The sequence below is a fragment of the Plectropomus leopardus genome, chromosome 12 (genome assembly GCF_008729295.1).
Source record: "Plectropomus leopardus isolate mb chromosome 12, YSFRI_Pleo_2.0, whole genome shotgun sequence".
NCBI classification, from domain to species: domain Eukaryota; kingdom Metazoa; phylum Chordata; class Actinopteri; order Perciformes; family Serranidae; genus Plectropomus; species Plectropomus leopardus.
In genome coordinates this window covers 23,435,988-23,443,122 of record NC_056474.1, presented here as the reverse complement: position 1 = coordinate 23,443,122, position 7,135 = coordinate 23,435,988, and positions in this window count along the sequence as shown.

Below are 7,135 nucleotides of genomic sequence, written 5' to 3'. Positions count from 1 at the left end.
AAGTGATTCAAGTGATTGTTTTTGTACTTTTAGTATACGTAAAGTGCTAGAGTGCATAAAACAGCATCAAAATAGAGCTTGTTTATCAAAAAATTGCCAGTGGAGGATCCCTCACAACTCCTAAAATCCTACACACTTCCCAGAATCCTAGAAATGTCCCTAAATCCAAGAAGTGTCCCAAAGTCTTATTACTGTCCTAAAATACTAAAAGTGTCCTAAAATCCTAGAAATGTCCTATAAATGTCCTAAAATCCAAGAAATGTCAGAAAATCTTAGAAACATCCTTGAATTTTAAATGTCCTGAAATCCCAGAAACATCCTGAAATCAGAGAAATGCTCTAAAATCCTAGAAATATCCTAAAATTCTAGAAATGTGTATTCTGCTGCAACCAGTATGTGCTGCAGTATCCCTGATATAGAGTATGGCATTACGTGCATCTACAGTGTTTAACAGCAATAGAGTGTGTATCTGGATGATTTGTTTACATTGCAGCCCATACACATTTCTTAAAAGATAATTACACATATTTCCAACTTGGATCTTACTTTTGTAGCGATGGCAATTATTTCTGTCCTCATTTAAAACATTTTAAAAATCAGAAGTAAATCACTGTGATTGTTATAAAGAAGTTCATCATAGCAAAAAACACAAGCAGTCCGATGATCAGACAGGTTTTACTGTAAACAACCAACAGACAAACTTATAGAGATAACAAATCAGAACTGACTTAAAAGTTTATATTGTTCAGAGTTTAGGGGCAGCCATTGCAAAGGCTTGGTCACAGACGGTTTTGTGCCCAGAATTGACCTCACATCCATCACATTTTATTGACCAATTTCAGGGTTCAAATTTGACCTACTGTTCTTACCGGACTAGTGCATGTCCAGTATTCTTGTGCAACTGATACCAATACCTGATATTTGCCTTCTCCTAAAGGCTGATAACCGATACAATAACTGATCATTTCACATTTTTGCATTTTGAAAAGAAGTGTATAATCTGTAGTATATGCACAGATTAGGGCAAGAAACTCTAAGATGTATTGAGAAAATATGTACGGTATAATATTCTATAGCCCTGACCTTTCAATATCTGACATCACTGACAACATTAGGCTGTGAAAAAGAGAGAGATTTTCTGATAAATTGTCTACCCTCTATGCCTCTGCTCCCATATTAGTTTGGTAAGTGCAATGTAAGCATAATAAATTATTGCCAAAACTACAAAAATTAAACCCAGACTTTAATAAACTAGAGTCAGCCTTCAAAGAGACCAGTGCCTGTGAGCTATATTTGATATATGTAAATCCTTTCTTTCCAGTAGTTACAATATAATAATATCTGTTTTCATGTGAGAGATATGATGAAGGTTAATTGGGCTGCATACGTGACTAAACCGCCAAATACTGACAAAATAAATGAAACCGCAGCAGTGAGGTGAGCTTTGGTGAGGTCTACCAGCTCTGTGCTAACTTGCTCGAGTCAAATCCTTGAAACCAAAAGAGGAGAGTTTCCCACACGGTTCACCTCTGCTCTCATTTTTATTGCTGATGTTTCTGTGAAAACCTTTTTCTAACCACACTGAGGGAATGAGATGAATAAAAGGCCTTTGGCTGCAGAGGAGAAGAGAGATAAACAGGTGAGCAGAGTGTGGGAACCTTCAGATATGGATTTGACTTGAAGGGCTTGATTCTTTGATTGCAGAGGATGTACCGGTGTGTGAGTGAGGCAGAGAGAGGAGGGAGGAAGACTTATGGAGTCAGAGAGGAAGAGGCAGGGCTGATAAAGGTCTGAAGTTTTATTTATGGAGTCTCTGTACTCCCATCAGTCATTACCGTCCTCTCCAGTTGGATTAATCTGTACTTTATGGGACGTTGCTGCAGAAATAAAACTTGAGATGATTCTCTTCACTCCAGTTATGAGACAGTGATTCAGTGGTGGCAGCCCCCATAATCCTCCACAGTGTGTAACCTTCATCCCCTCATGGCTCCTGTGTGTGTCTGCCAGCTGATGTGTTGATGTTGATGTGATTCATGTTGAGCTGATCTCATTATTTTGCTCCCAGCTGTGTACGAACAGTCGTGTGAGGCGTACAAACACAACGGCAACACGTCGGGGCATTTTTACATCGACGTGGATGGCAGCGGACCAATCAAACCGCAGCTGGTCTACTGCAACATGACAGGTGACACACAAACACACACACACACACATTCTCCCGCTCTTCCTCTCATCATCACTCAACATTTTTTATGATCAGTATTTACATAATTGTAAATGATGATCCTCATTCATCATTTTTTTAAACATATGAATATAAATAATATAGTCACTGCTTTGCATAATTTGTGTGCAAGTATAAATCTTGATATTTATCTCCTACCAGTGGAGAACACGTGGATGGTGATCCAGCACAACAACACAGAGCTGACCAGCGTTCGACCATCTCCAGGTGGAAACAAACTCTCATTTCAATTTGACTATTCAACTGAAGAGGAGCAACTATTGGCCGCCATCATCCAATCAGAGTACTGCGAACAGGAACTGTCCTACCACTGCAGGAAGTCCCGCCTCCTCAACACTCCAGGTAAGGGCCTGTTTAGGGCTGTTCAAAAAGGGTGCTTTTTGACCGTTTGGGGACTTGGGGTGTGTGTGACTGGAGCTGTGTTGTTGGGGGTTACAGCAGATGGTGCAATAAATAAAGGAACAGTTTCCGCTGGGGTGCTCTCATGCTAATATTAAGCATCCCGAGGTGCACTCTCAGCCTGACAAAACTTTTAGGTTCATTCAATTTAATGGTGGCCAATATACAGTAGAGCATTTGGATACAGAACGTGTTTGTTTATGGTCTTTTATCACAGACTTTTTTTGTTGTATGGTAGTGTCACAGCTATTTAGCCTTTAGGCAACTGCAGACCAGGTTTCACTGTACTAGTGTTGTACCCCAATAGTGTGACATTATTTGAAACCATGACGTCTACTCTTTTGACCCTCCTTGGGTAGTTTCAGGAAAGGTTTGCTGGATGTTTCAGGCCCCCAGGAAGTGAGCCAGGCAGTTTTGTATTGGCCGAACTGGAATTCCATCTCCCAACATCTGTAAATAAGTGGATACATTATTAATATTTGTTTTGCTTATAAGGTTTTGATCCAATTGGTTTGAAAACATTTGGAAAGTCTTGAAGAGCTGCAGGATTAAGTTATTTCATCCCCATTGAAGTTAACAGAGCGCTGAAGTGGAGGTCTTTGGTGCTCTTTCTCTTTGGCCAAAAGAGCTCTATTTGCACGGTATTACCGGGATTACCTGAATTACCTGGATGAATCAGGTCTTTTCATACCACAGAAAAAAAGCTCTTTTGGTTTCATGCGCCACAAAGCAACTTTCAAAAGAATGAATGGGGTGACACCTCCAACACTGTATCCAGGTCTTTTACATACATCACCGACATATTTCTTAATGTGTTTTCTTTATAATCAGAGGCCCAGCTATTAACTTTAAAGATTTAAAGCTTTCTTATCTGCTTTGTCAATCTGAAGTGCTTGATACTACTCTCATGTACCAAGCTACAGTCAGGAGCTGAGCTTGGCATGAAGATTATTAAGAGAAGAGAAATGGCTGGGATGGCTCTGTTGTAAGGTTACAGAATCAACCAGCACCTCTGAAACACACTAATGAACAGACTGGCCTGGCAAATAACCCTTCCATAAATTTCCAATTGATGTTGTTACCCTGATGAAACACATGACAGTATGACTTGTGAGCTTAAAAGATGCTGACAGGCTGATTTTATTACATCTGGACAGAGCCAGGCTTACTGCTTCTGCCTGTTTCCAGTCTGTATGCTAAGTGAAGCTAACCAGCTGCTATCAATAGCTTTATATTGAATGGACAGAGGGGCACATTGTGCTACTGTTTTTCATATATGTTTTGACACATTTTGTGATTGACTATAGAGAATTTTTAATTTCTTACAATTTAACATTTCAACAACTTAAATCATGAACTCTACTGGAGCCAAAATTCAATTTAATTTTCTTCGGTGTTTGTGATTATATTTAGAAGGTAGATCTAATTTTTCTTTCAAAGATTGTGTCTATGATAATGATAATAATAAACGTTATTTGTATAGCACCTTTCATACAGGAAATGCAGCCCAAATCTGAATACTTTTAATCTTTTATGGGGAAGAACACTAGCATTTTATTTGACCCTTTCTCCTGCAATACCTCTCAAGTGCACATTTAAATCAGAACAGACTGTGAACAAGAACTTGCTCTCAATTGACTCTTTGGGTTAAATAAAAGTTAATGTAAGCTTGGTTAAGGTGGTTCACTTCAGCTGGGACTCTTTCTCAACCAGGAAGAATAAAATCATTATGATCTTTGCTGTAGTGTGGTGTCAGGGATTTTCTTCTCTTTCACCAATGATGCGTACAAACAGGATTGTTCAGGATTTATTTAATTCCTCCTCCTTTTGTAATGAGTATTGAGTATGCTCTGTGTTTTCTTTGTGTAGTCATGTGTTATCCTGTGCTTGTATTGACCCAGAGAGAGAAACCTTGATCACCGAGTACCGTGGAATTTTTCTTGGTAACAATTAATGCAACAGCTTACACCTCCATGCAAGGCAAGAACAAGAAAACAGCATTCAGTGTACAGAAACACTGCTAATCACATCAGGAATATGGGTACATGTGATAACATCCAGTATTTAACCATGCCAGCAATACAGTGCAGCTCTAAAGGTTTGTCTGTCAGTTGGACCTTAACTTTGGTTAAGACTTAAAAAGCTCATGGATGGCTCAACTAATGGATAGATTGCCATGAAAGTTTGTGCAGGCATTTATGGTGCCAAGAGGATTAATCCTAACAACTTGGGTGATCACCGAACATTTCCTACTGTGCTACCATTATGTTAACATTTGTCGTCTTGTGTGAAATGTCTCAACTCTATCAAACGGATTACCATGACATTGGGTTCATGAATTCATGCACAGGCGTAGATTTTCCCAAATAAAAACATGACAGTTGTCAATACGACTCCTGTCCCTATTGAATAACTGAGTTTAAATTCTGTTTAAGGAAGTTAACTTGGCTTTACTAAACTGAAATTAATTCTTAATGGTGCAATAGAGCTCTGCTTAACTTTAAATCTGGATTTACCTATTTTAAATCTAGATTTACTCAACTCTGATTCGATCAATTAGAGCTAATTTTAGATTAGATTAATCCTTGTTGGTTCAATTTAGCATTTTGTGTTTGATGCTCAAAACTTCATGGAGGACCTCCAGACATCCCTATTTCATAGTATATTTGTATATTTGAGTAGAAAATAGTGCTGTAATGAACATGTAGTATTTACTATTTAAGTAATTTACCAAGCATGCCAATATTAATTGCAAGGACAGATCTTTAACGTTTCTCTACAGTGGAACTACAAGACTACATGAGAAAGAATTTCGAGTTGTTAAGCAACTTTAAGGGGGGTGGGCAATAAAATGATGGATGAAAATAGTAAAAGTGGTCGAAAAGGAAGAATAGGTGAAGAGATAGAGGTTCCATTATAAACCCCCTGCTGCTCTCTGGGAAATATAAAGAAGAGCTGGCTCAGCAGAGACCTTTCCAATCACCTTCTTTCACTCCTCTCCACCTACGCTCTCTCACAATGCGAAATACATTTTTCACCATATACTATCATTTCCCTCTATCCAAAAACAATATATTCAGCGTTTGGGGTAGCAGCTGGCAAACACACCCCGGCTTCAAACACTGGATTCATCTCGGGAGGCTGAGAGATGGGGAGTCTTTCTGTACAGCGCTCAGCTATTTTCTCACAACCCTGTTCATCTCAGGACACAATACGGCTTTCAGTATTTCCATAGAGAGTGTATAACTTTTGTGTCCTGCAAGCATCTTTTGGTTGATTATGGACGGGGGCAAGCAGCTGCGGTTCTGTGCATCTTTGTGAGTTATCTCAGATAGGGCTGCACAATTAATCGAAATATTGTCAAAATTGCAATATGGCTAAGCGCAATTTCCAAAACGCAGAAGCTGCAATTTTTTGATAAAGGTGAAATGTGTCACAACATACCATTATAAATGAAGCATTTTGGTGCTACAGAGATTTCCCAGCCTACAAATCATATTCCACACATAAGGGAACATGCTTGGTTTGTACAGACCCTAGCAAAAATTTCATCTTCACTTTAGGGACAGCAGTAGCTCAGTCCATAGGGACTTGGCTTGGGAACCAGAGGGTTGCTGGTTCAGGTCCCTTCACCAAGTATGGAGTGTAGACTGGTAGCCTGAGAGGTGTCAGTTTGCCTCCTGGGTTCTGCCGATGTGCCCTTGAGCAAAACACCTCACATGTCCATGGACAGCCCCCTCCCTCTGAAACCTCTCCATTGAATGCAAGCCCCTCAGGAACCAACAGAAGTAATTCTTCCTCATTCTTGGACGCATATTGCAACTGCAGAATCCACACAAAAAAAGATCAAATTGTGATTTTTTTAAATGATTTTCTTTACAAATATTGTGCAACCCGACAGTCTTCTTGATAGAGTTTTGGCCAGCAAAATAAGCTGCATGTCTCATATAGATTTTTAGTGCTTTAATTTTCCTTTTAATGAACCTCATATGATTTCATATTAATCTGGCTAGTGCGCACTAATTAGGTTGTGTTCATTATCATAATGGTACAGAAATACTCAATAAAAAGACACAGAAGAAATGAAGAATTCGTGAAGCTGCTGAAGTTTCACTTTGAGGCGGAAATGTTTTTTAAAGGTTTAGGTTTTTTAAAAAGTGATCCACTTCAGTACAATTCAAGGTACTTTCGCTTTATTTGAGTTTTTCTATGCTATCGTACTTTATACTTCTACTGCACTTCCTTTTAAAAGGGAAGCATTACACATTTTTCCTGCCCTACATTTATTTCATAACTTAAGTTACTTTACAAATTTATATTATTAATATGAAATATAAATCATCCAATAAATTATAATATATTATAGATTAAATCCCCCAGCAATATAAAAAGTAATTAAAATTAGCTCAGCTTTTAAACAATGCAACGTTGTTTGATATATTCAGGGAATTTAAGGATGTCTTCGCTTGTGTGTGTGTGTGTGTGTGTGTG